Genomic DNA, 12,408 nt, shown 5'->3' with positions numbered 1-12,408 from the left:
AAAACTGTTATAATGAAATATTTGAATTTGAACAGCATGCCATGACAACATGGATCAGCCATGGCAGTGTTGTTAGGGAGAACAGGAGGACTGAACAAAAGGGCACCACAAGAAATGCGGCAGCACCTCCACCGTTTACAGTTCAATAGTAACAAAAGCTTTGGAACTGTTCAGACAAATAATCAAGTTGAAGTGCAGTCATTCCTGGGGGGCATCTTTAAGCCCCCAGCAAACGGGTTTCTGAAGGGTAGAACGTTCAAGTCCTGACCCTGTGGCAGAACTTATGGTAGCAGGAGTTTTCTCAGAAGGTATCATGACATACAAGATCCAGAAGCGATGTTTTATTTTTTAAATCGGTCAAAATCTGCCCTATCTCCTAATAAAATGTGATGTTCTCTTTATAGTATTGATGCAAAATAAATTCAGCTCCAGTGTAGCAATATAGATTTAATGATTCAAGGATGTAGGTACAAATCTAGTGTGACTTAGTTTTTGACTTTAAAGAGGCCTATTTAAGACTTTTAGTTGTTAGTAGTAAATCAATACTTAATCCAAAATGTAAATGAATTAGTAACTGCAATACTCTATAATAATAGAAAGACCTGGTGAACAAAAAAGTAACTAATTGAGTTACTGTAAAAATGCTATATGTCAAAATCTAAGAGGAGATTCATGTCATTATCTGTGGTTGGTGATACAATTTATAGTCTATTGGTTCATTTTGTACGGTCTGATTCAATCTGATTCACTGACCTGAAATCAATTGAGGACAGCTTTAGCCAAAATTCAGCCAGTGTGACTCAGAGACAAATACCTGGTACTATACGGTGCAGGTGAAGTTTTCCAGATTCCTTGTATTTCATGCAAGATAATAAAGTGTAAATTAAATATGTGTACAAACAAACATGTAAGCACGAATTTATGGCAAATCCATTCACATTTTAGTTTAATTAACTTCAGCCCACTGTTGTATTTCCACATCAAAATAATCCAAACAGAACATTATTAGAACATTCTACCACACTGTACGGTCACATGTCTTTGCTAAATTCAAAGTGTTTCCACACATTGGACTGGAATGATGGTTGATCATTTCTGCTGGCATCACATATGTGGTTTCCACAGTGATGGCACTTGGTTGTTTTTACATTATAGTAAATAAACCTACTGTGGCTCAATTCAAAGGATATTTTCCAATAACAATTTAATTGATTTATTTCATTTTGTAAAGATTTTGTAATGGTAAAAGGTCGACTCAATTTGATTTAATTGATAACAACTTGCCTCAAACAGATCAATCTGGTTGGATCGTAGGAATATAAATCGATTAATCAATTAAGTCGCTTAATTTTTACATCCCTACAAAATATGCATTTGTCTAATCAGTTTTTACAAGTCAATTAAGTAAAGTAGGGATGCACTTGTATATATCTTTCAATACTCAAGAGACTGTAGGTTTATTCTACACTTCAAATATTATCTCTGTGACAAAAGTAAACAGGTAAAGATATTAAAGTGTGTTTAACTCTATTACAAAAGTTCCCAAACTCATAATGTCATACAACAATAAAAGTGAAGAACCTGTACTTCCAAGTATTTTGTTTACAGCTTAAGTAAAAACCTTAAAGGAACATAAAGGGCATTTAACTGTGTAGTCCAGATAGAATAAAAGAATTTTCTGTCTGAGACAACTGGTCTGGTTTACATCTGTACCGATTTTCTTCAGAATTAAACAGATAAACGGTAGGGAAATATTGTTGCAATAATTAAATACATCAATTAAATACATTAAACTCTCACAATCATGAATGTCCTGACTTGCTTTTACAACAACATCGGCTACCATGGAACATGACACCGCTTTAGCCGATCCTAATCTCTTATCTTGTTGTTAACCACCTGACAGGAAAACACTTCAGTGGTGTGTTTGGTTTGCAAAGTTTATTAAATCAATTCATAGGAAAACAAGTTCAACATTCAGAAAAAGTAACAATGTTGTGAGAAACAAAGACAATCATAATCTAGATCACTCCATTACGGGGAAAGAAAGTTGGTGTTATCTAAAGGCAATACTTCAAACTGCATTATTACAAATGCTGCTTTTTTACACAGCCACTCCAAATTTCTTCAGGACTTTAAAGTTACTTTGTCTTGGATGGCTTTATAAAGGTTACCAAATCAGACAGACAATATGTACCCCAAACAAATTAAATCTAGCCCAACTTAATTAAAACAGGTACATCCAAGCTTCTCTACAAGATTATATTAATGTTTGACTTTTGATTTTTTTTTATTTGAAATGGTTTATTTCAAGCAATTAAGTACAAATAATAATACACAACAGCAATATAATCATCAGTTATACATTGCTTGAAAGGGAGTGGAAGGAAGCGAATTTATATAATCCCACCCCGTTATACTATAACCATTTTATTACATGATTTATCAATATCCGGTTCCCAGTTTTTATCAGACAGAATTAAAAATCATAAGATATCGATAAAGCACATGACAAAGATGAATTACTTAAGTATTACGTCAAAAATAACTATTTTAGAAATCAACATGGCAAATGCAGATCAGTCATCTGAAATATATGCAGATTATGTTACTTATAAAAGCCATTCATATGAATAAAACATAATACTATATCAGTAAAGTAGACACAACACTGTTTCAGGAATTTTCATAGCAAAATTTCATTAAGTATCAAAAGTTAAAAACGTGCAAAATTATGCTACATTAGGAAAGATTTTTGAATCAATTTATCAATTTTTGGAGAAAGTGAAGTAATATCATTAAAAGTCAATCAATTTTACAATTTTCAATATGTGATTAATCATGTGTTTTACTTTTTTATTTTTATTTTTTATAATAAAGTAATGCTGTAGGGGAAAAGTAAAAAGGGTCCATATGGTCCAATGTTTAGAAGTGTAAAAAACAAACAATCAAAAGACATAAGCACAGGCTGCTCAAAAACAGTTAAATACAAGAAAACTGTTTACATAAAGTCTGTCACCAATTTAGATTTTTGATTAACCAAGCTACAATAAATGTATATCATCCTGACGAACACCATGTTTCTTCATGTCATCAGTAGATTTTTTTCATTATATCCATTAACGTTCCTAAATATGTATTTAACATAAACACTTTTGCCATTTTACTCCAGTTTTTTTAAGTTGGAAGAGGAAAACTTTGTTTTCATGTTAAAGAAAAATCAAGACAGCATGAATACTTTCCCCTTGAGTTCTGCAATATATATTCAGCAAAAGGAAAAAAAAACATCAGATAACAAACTAATCATCACAAATTGCCACCGCTGAGTCGTTCCAATGTACACCCATCTACACTGTGCAGATCTTACAGGCAGGACATTGAACTGAGAAAGCAAAGTGAATCTGGTGAATCAAAAAAAAAAACAGTCATTTAAAAATGAAATCATGACTGGATTGTAGATGCACGTCTGTGCAGTTTAGATGAACTCCTAACCTCATACATGCAAATGACAAACGAGCCTTTTACACTGAAGTTTGATAAATTAAAGACCCTCAGTGATAATTTTTGGACATATGTCTTTTTCTGTCAAAATGACTGACTTTTATAAAGACAAGTATTTTGTTAACCATTTTTTACAATCAATTTAGTAAGCTAAACCTTTACAGACGCTGTGAAGTCTTTCACATGTGTTCAGGCATCGATTCATTTGTTAAGATGAATCAACTATTTGGTTTTGGGAGAAACATCTGTGATCACACATCCTACAGAAATCTGAAAAAAGAAAGGTTTCCACGAACCTAATCCTAAAATGATGTTGGCTTTACAGGATTTTGGTGGTATGTCGGACGGTCCATCAAACAGTGGAAACAGGCCTTAAGGCCAGATGGATCAATGTTTTGTAACCTTTGCAGAAATAAAAGGAACCATATGTTTGGGACCAAGCGGCAAAACTATATCCAGAGTGTTGCAAGTCCTAAATTCTTTGATGGTATAGGTTCATAGCTGCTGCTAAACCACACTAACATTTTGGTCGGTTTATTTTAGAGGATTTATGAGGACATATGCTACCTTCAAGGTGGTTCCATTGAACACTGATCAAAGCCATTTTCACCTGAAAAATCAACACATAGAGTTGCAGAAACCTAGATCAAAAATAGAAGTTTAAAAAAATTTTTTTTTTAAACTCATGAAGCAAATCTATGATACAAATGGAATAAACAGCACCTTTTAGTAATTTAATGTCTAAAGACAAGTTTACTGAACGTTAGAAACGAAGACAAAACACCTGGACCTTTTATTATATTTTTTGGTTTTAATGGTATATTTTTTTTCTTGTGTTTTTAATTCAAAGTCTTAAAACTCTCCACAAAGACAGAATACTGACCCTAAAAGTGAAACTGATAACTGAATCTTCCCGGGACTTCGCAAAAATAAAGATTCAATGAAGAAAACAATTATTTGTTTTTTTCAAGACATATCAGGTTTACGTTACACTTAATTCATTTAGTTTATTTTTAAAAAATGGGTAATGCTTAACTATTTCTAAATGCTATATGTGCTTTCTAAAACTAACTTTCTCATGTGTTCTATGTTCTTTATTTTTAAAAAGAATAATTTTTTGTTTTTCATACATAAAGTCCTCATGTTGCTGAGGTTTTGCAGTACTCAGCTAAATTGAGCTAAGCTTAGTTTTGATTTGATTTAACTTTATGGATTTCTGCTACTCTTTAGCCTTGAGGAAAACTCCTTTTTTCTTGTTACAATTTGGCTTTGAATGTGACGTTCTTCCAAAAACAGTGATAATATTGTAGAATTAAAACTTTAAAACTACAACTATATTTTATACTATATAAAAATTAATTTTAGCAGGGAATACACCAAAACAATTGTTCACTTGGAAGTGAAAGGAAACAGCTAAAGATTTCCAGAAAATTAACAACTGTCTCTATGACCTACAAAATTTTACCTTGTCATACACGTTAAACATATGTTAGTGTCAACTACTGTTATTCTCTGAATTGTTAGAATCTGTCACCTGTTTCACTAACATTTTTAAAATTTGATTTATCTCTGATTAAAAAAAAAAAGTTACTGGGTTCTTTTCAGTTTTTTTTGGCCACTGTTGTTTTACATTTTAAATGCAAACATATTTAGTCGTTCTCTTAATTTAAAATGATCTTCAGTTGAAATGACTTTCTGTAAATCTGTTTGCAATCAGCAGCAGGGACCAACGGTAAATGCCACAGCTTGGTGGCATTTTTTCTAAAGGGCCCCTCCTGTGCTCTAATGTTCTTATAAACAATCTTGTAAGCAAATTTAATTATAAGTATAGCAAACCTTTTTTGTTCCTTTGCTTTGTTCTTGTCGAAAAAGGACGTCATTTCCAGGAGAAGAAAAGCTTCCATGGTAAAAGATGAGATAAGGTGGAGAGAGCCAAGATTGCAGTCTTTCCTAGCATTTTCTGTGCAAAACCTTATGACCACCTTGGAAGTGAATCGGTGCTTTCTAATAAACTGAATTACGTTGCGCTGATTGGTCACTTGAGACTGTCTGTTAAAATCTTATACTGATGGTTTTCAGCCTGAATTTTTGTGAAAAACCTTACGAGAGTTGGAGGGGCGGGGGTTGTTTTATTTTGAAAAACCTATTCTGCATTTGGTTTACCTAGAAGTCAGGATCTGGAAATGATGTCATGTTTACTGTGTTTACTGTGTTTGAGAAACGAGCTGGAACACTGATGGGACACACTCGCTGATCAGCCTGTGCGTTTTTTAGACATCCAAGTTAAGATCAAGAGTGGCTGCATTTTACAACCATAGAAGTAATTCATTCTCTGGTATAAATCATGCAATATGAATTAAAAGGAAAAACTGTAGCAGCTAACTAAAATGGCTGTTAAACAGAAAGTTTTTTTACTGCAATGTTCATTTTTATATTGATTGCAATTCTTTTGTGGCAAGGTTCTTCTAATTTAATATTTTCACCACAAAAAGAGAAAAAAACGACAATGAATATATGTTTATTTTTCTTTTGGTGCTCATCAGCTGAACCTGTTGGAATGTCTGCCTGATATCTGGCCATTACTTTGAAAGAAACTCTAAAAAACCTGTATCTTTGAGCTGTTTTATTTTTTTTACTTACATTAATTGCAAGTTTATCTTTGAAAAAGTATTGTAGTTCAATGTTTAAGCAAAAATTTGGAAAATCTCTGAAAAAACTTTGTTCCCTTTAATTTCTTTAAAGAATATATAAGAAAAATACTCCGGTGGTCAAACTTCCTTTCCATGTTAGAACAGCAAACTTCTGTTGCTTTTACCCAGTTCTTTTAATTTGAAGTCAATTTGCCGAAAGCTCAAATGTGGAGAGAAAGACACCAGTTAAAAATACCCTTGTTTTCGCCTATCACAGCCTCGCAGTTTGAATTTAATTGGCTGCAGCTGTTTTATGCTCAACAGGAGACAGGTACCTCTGAAATGTATGTGCGGACTTCCACTGTATCCTGTTTGTACTGGACCAGATGAAGATCTCATTTTATGTAATTCTGTAAATCATGCACATTTGTCGAACATGGATCTGTCTTTTAAGTGCCTGTTGGTTTTTTTCCCCCCATACATGTAAACAAACACTAGGTCATACAGATTGTTCTTAACGAGCAGTAAATGGAACACAGAAGGGCCACGGGGTTCCTGTGTGTTTCAGAGAGCTTTACTTTAAGGGCGAGCCTTACTTAGTTAAACAAAAGGGCCTCCATGTTGGTCCTCTAGATAAACACACTTTCCCTGAGAAAACACGGACACAGTTACACTTTAACCTGCACGGGGAGGCCTCAGCCACACCGTCCTGGACAGTTAAGATTGGACGGGGCTATAGTTCAGACATGCAGTGAGAATCATGCACTGCACGTGAAACCATGCTGGCCTGTCAAACAATGAAGCCTTTGACAGCACCCGCCCTCCCCTCCTGTCCAGGCCCCAGTACAGTCAGAGCACTGTCTCTCCAGGGCTTGGATGTCACTCCCCATCTCTGTTGCGCTCCCCCGGAGCTTACCAGCTGGCCTCTCAGTGCTGGGATGTGAAAGCAGCATTACAGAGGCGTTAGTCAAAGTTCACCCCAGATTAGCCAGCAGTAATTCAGACCAACATGTTCCCGCATAAAGAAATTTACCACTATACCAATTTGGGTCTGACATCCCATTTTTACTCACAGATATTTTTTACTTTAAAAGTGATGTATTATGCTTATTTTTACATCAGAACAGGTCCCTTTGCCAACGCGTTTTTCCACTTCTGTTCAAAGCTGATGGTTTCCCAGGACAGAGTGAACCACTCCAACCTCTCTTCCATGCAGTTTGCATCTTTTGACATTATTTGTACATCTCTGTGTGACCATGGAGACATAAATTTAGACACCAATTACATTTAACAACCCTAAAATCGTGTTATTACTGCGTTAGAACGCATACAATAGCTAGTCTGAGAGCTGACAATGGCGCACGCAGCAAATCGGGCTCATACGACTACACACTAATGCTATCTGGAAACCATAATATAACTGCTTGTCACTTTTGTATTTTTGTGGAAGTTTATACCTGTTGCAACATTTTATGTTGGCAAAGCAGCCAAAAGGCCTGCAGGACCTATTTTATAAGCCTCATCATGAGATTTATCTCCACAACATTTGTCCGTTTCCTCCTCTGTACTTCAGCCAGAGACAGTTAGACTTACATTGTGAGCATGAGTGTTGAGCTTGTCCAGCCTGCTGAAACTCTACACTTTACATTAGGACGCTAAATGAGTAACAGACTGCTGGTGGTCCATTAGCTATCTGAAACCACGCTTGGTTCCAGAAACAAAACAAGAGCACATCAGTTCAGCAACAGTATAGACATATTAAAAGAAAAAGTATTTTTATTATTAATGCTTTACATGTTTAAAGCTGAGGAAGATGAAGTGTCTCCATGTGTTTGTTGAGGAAATGAAGAAAATGAGTGAATATAGATATCAGCTGGCCTTGGTTTAGATAAGTTGCTTTGTCGCTCCCCCTGCCCTGAGGAGGCACCTCTACACAATACTCTGCTTTCTGTAATTGCCAAACCCACTAAAAGTGCTTGACCAATCACACAATGTTTCTCACAAAATGGTTAAAAAAACAAAAAAGAAGTTTGGTCATGTTAAAAAATGTGGTGCTAAATCTTTAAAATTAGGGCTTCAGATGAAACAAGATGCCATTTTTTTCTTGATTTAATAAAAAAACAAAACACAGTTTCTCATAGATTATGAACTGGCCTTTTTCTGCTTGTTTGAGGCACAAACTGAGTTGAGGGAATAAAGAGAGAATTATTTAAAATACATTTGCCTTTTTTTCTAAATAATTTTGGTTGTGTCTGGATTCCTTCTTTACTTACTCTTCAGTGCACTCTGTAATGCGTTTGCCATTTTGTAGATCTGTCCTAATCTACAATTCCAAAATCAAGTGCTTAGAAAATTCCCAGAGGTCTCTACAAGAACAAGTGTGCATCGGTCATCACTAAATTGATGAATATAAACCATGATGCATTGTCTTTGAACAATTTTTCATACATCATCCAGGTTTTCATCTTCAGAACTCAGAAGATTCAATGAAATGGTCGTGCGTATTAAATTGGTGGCACCATATTTGGTGTTTAAAAAAAAAAAGTGAGCTTGGTGTCTGAATTTCTTTTTATTATTTAGATAGTCTTGCACTATGTCGTTTTTTTTTAAGTAATTGGGGAGTGGTGCAGGAATTCGGAAACGTTAGTTTTGGAGACAAATTATATAAAATATTTAGCAAATGGGTTTCCTTAAACTGTTTTAGTTGCTGCTTTATGCATTCAGTTGATTGATATAGATTCAGTTCCAAAGAGAATCTTAAAAAAATGTCAAAAAGTCACGTTTCTGATCATGTCTACAAAATAATTTTGCTAAAATATTTTTTCAAATTAAATTCAACTGATGAGCACTTCTTAGAATTGTTTTGCTATTGATGAGGTACAGAGCAATTTCAACTTATTACTTGCTTAGTACCACAAGAATATAAGTATTGGAAGGCTAAAATATTTATATATTTTTTAGCTTTTTTGTGATTTCACTTAATCCTATAAACCCATTTGTCTTTTCAAATAAAACATTTACACCCAAATAATGAGATTAAGTTATAAAGTAGTTATATGTTTTGTCAAGCAGAGCTGTTTGGTTGCTTGGTTCTATTGCAGTGTTCTGTATGAGAAGAGTGACAGCGGTTTAGGAAGCAAAACATGCGTGTGTACCAAAAATTGGTTCATGGTATGCAGCTAATGCGTAGTTCTTTCTGTACAATCATGTTTATGTTTTATGAACATGAAAGATTAAACAGAAACGAAGAAGCTTACCTTATTATACTGTGTTTGTTTCACTGGATAAACAAAGCCTTAAGTTCACCGCAAAGCCTGTGTGGCTTTTAGGATTTATTTAAAGTCAGAATAAATGAATTAATTAAAGTTATCAGCATGAACAGTTTTCAGTATTTGAAACAATAAATAAAGGATTCTTATCTTCTTGGTGGATGAACATGAAAGCAAGCAATGGTTTTATCTGATGGTGTAGTTATGCAGAGCTGCCACCTCCTCCAGGCACAGCAGCAGTCATGTAAACAGACAGCGCTCCGGAGGAATGCTGGACTCTTTGACCTCCCGCCCCGAGTGCTGTTACAGTGCACCGAGTTCAGCTGAAGCAGCCTGCGCCTCCCCTCAGCTCCGCCTCGCTCTACCCCAGCCTGAGGCCCCTCTGGGTGGAAAACACACACCGCCTGCTTTACCTAACACCACATACACATACATGAACATGCACACTCGTATTGACTGACAAGTGCTTCCTTTCTTTAGCACCTCAACTCTGCAGCGGGAGCAGCAAGTTCTTGTAGTTTTGGCGCCTTCAGACTGCCTTTGTTTGGAATTTGGGTTAATGCAGAAACTTACTGTAAATCTGGTTATTGTCTGAGTCTCTGTTACTTTTCGTTATTGACGCAGGCGGCAGCACTTTTGGTTAAATTAAAAGAAAGGTGGAAACTAATTCTAAGCGCCTGACTGTATGAGAAAAACAAGAGGGCTTAAGTCAGAAAACACATTTTAAGAAAGAAAAACATTGATGTTGGGTATTTTTTCTGACGAAATGAACTCTTAAAGCTCTGTACTCTCAGTAGATGTCGTGTTGGAGAGGCACAGCAGAGTGTCATGAAGACACTGCCATCTGCTGGAGTTTAAAATGAGATTCAACAGATGCTTTTTTTTTTTTTAAAAGATATGCAGACTCACATGTACATTGAAACTGAGGCATTAAAATCAACCAGAGTGATTGCATTTTAGCATTAAAACCTGAAAACCATTAGCTGTGTTTAACCATGTCAAATTGCAGCTGCTTAAATATTGATTATGAATTTAAACAGAGTTTTTCAATTAGGAATCTGATAGAGGTATTCATCAGACTAAACACAAGTGGCCTGACAGGCACATGCCATGCAGTGTTTGTGCACTCAAGTAGAAATGCTTAGGTGCATGAACCCAAAAAGTGCGTGCACATCACTTGTGCACACGCAGACACATAATCAGAGATAGCCGTTGGCTGAGGAAACGAGGAGCTGTCTGGTGCCATAGCAACCATTGCAGATATCCCACCCTTTTGGAGCAAGAGAGGAGAAAAGCAGAAGTGGCAATGACATCTATCTGTCTGTCTGACACTAAATGGGAAAATGAAAGCATTTAAGCTAAAAAAAAAAAAAGGTGACTTCAGGAAATTTCAAGATACGAACGTAACAGTGAAAAACATAAAAAAAGGAAAGATATTGAAATGCAGACGGGGCTGCAGATGGAAGTGACTTTCTGGGACATGTCTCTCCGCTGAGAACGCAGGGCTTGATGGACACCACTGGCGTCTGCATCAGCCTGCCTTCAACCACCGTGACTCCTACTTGAACTGCAGCCTCTTATGCAATACTATAATTCTGGCCCATATTCGTCCAGATTACATAACATCCCATGCAAAATCCTGACCTCAATCTGCAAAACAGTCACTCTTGCTCTGATCTGAAAATGGTTCCACATCGGCACTGAGACACAAATGCAGTGCCACATTCAAAACTTGCCAGTAAATTACAGCCTGGGTGGCTAGCGTTGAAACATTTGGACAATGACCTCTGCGACTGCGATCCATTCATCATTCTCTCGCTCTTTCTTAGGTTGCTGTAGATCTTCTGTCTTGGACCGAGAGCTGCATCCATTTCCCACATGGTAAGCTGAATTCTTTCAGAGCCTTATTTCCTGGGCTTGCCTGCAGATGGGAGTCGCACCTACTTCAGTGCTAGTCAGACAACACAAAATTAGCTGCAGCCCTGTTGATAACACCACTTTTCATTAGCCCTATCTATCCAGTTTGGTGTGCTCTGACAAAGGGACAGATTGCTGATGGCCATTTCACCTCAGCACCAAAAAATGCGTGTGGGAGTGTGTGTGTTTTTGTTTTGTCTGTGTGCTGTAGCTGCTAGTTCTGTGACATGAGTACAGCTTGGAGGAACTCTTCGCACTGGCATGACCCTAATCTTTCTTTTTTTTGTACTTTGGTGTCGTTGTAATGTAACTTGATGCCAGCTCGGTTAATACTGCTGAGCTTTGATGCGGCGGAGTCAGATTCAGACGGCTGAAAAGACTCAAGAGGCCGTGACTTGACATATGCGTGCGAAACAGATTAAACCCAACAGCCTCTTGCACTGCTTGAAAGTGAGGCTTCTGTTTGGAGATTATCATTATGTAGAAGTTACTGTCAGTTTAAAGCAGAACTTTTCCAAAACTTTAAAGAAAAAAAATCTTTACCTTCAATGTGACCCAGTTTTGATGCGTTGATGCTTCGTTTAAGCGGAATGTTTTTGGAAAAGTTGCAGAAATCCTTTTTAGCATACTTTTATTTTGTGATTTCTGCCACATTAAAAAGATCTTTTTTTTTTTTTTAGTGCTTTTTTGAAGTGCTTTTGTGTAAAAAGAAAGTCGACTATTTAGAAAAACCCTAAAAGAAAGCCAACAATTCTGCAAGTATGAACTCGGCCCACTGCAGGGCTGCTACGATGTGCATTTAAAAAATTGACCAACATTTCAAAAGAGGGAACATCTATTCTATATTGCGTTACGGATTTTGGCCACAATTATCAACGCATGATGCAATGCATGTTTTAATTTCCTCAAACTGCATATGTTTGATTATTTCTTGACAAAGTCAAACATATGTTTCTCAAAGAAGTCATTAGACAAAACTCTAATCCCGTGTAGATTAAATTAACATAATAAATCAATCAAATACATTTTAATCAACACAAATTGTTAGTCTTTTAAAAAATGTATTTAAAGTCTTGCTTTAAGGAAAGTAG

At 35.9% G+C, this 12,408-nt stretch overlaps 1 protein-coding gene across 1 annotated transcript in view; it reads left to right on the top strand.

Annotated features, from left to right (window-relative positions):
* snx19a (sorting nexin 19a) overlaps positions 1-12,408 on the top strand; it is a 103,507-nt gene that overhangs the window by 11,887 nt on the left and 79,212 nt on the right. The window contains exon 4 of the mRNA XM_078930500.1: positions 11,230-11,281. The gene's annotated coding sequence lies outside the window, so the exon portion shown is untranslated. The remainder of the gene's footprint in view (positions 1-11,229; positions 11,282-12,408) is intronic.

This window comes from Oryzias latipes, chromosome 14 (genome assembly GCF_053564925.1).
Source record: "Oryzias latipes strain Hd-rR chromosome 14, Olatipes_Hd-rR_3.1".
NCBI classification, from domain to species: Eukaryota; Metazoa; Chordata; class Actinopteri; order Beloniformes; family Adrianichthyidae; genus Oryzias; species Oryzias latipes.
The sequence above is the reverse complement of the archived record's forward strand: the minus strand, read 5'-3'. Positions and strand labels throughout refer to the sequence as shown.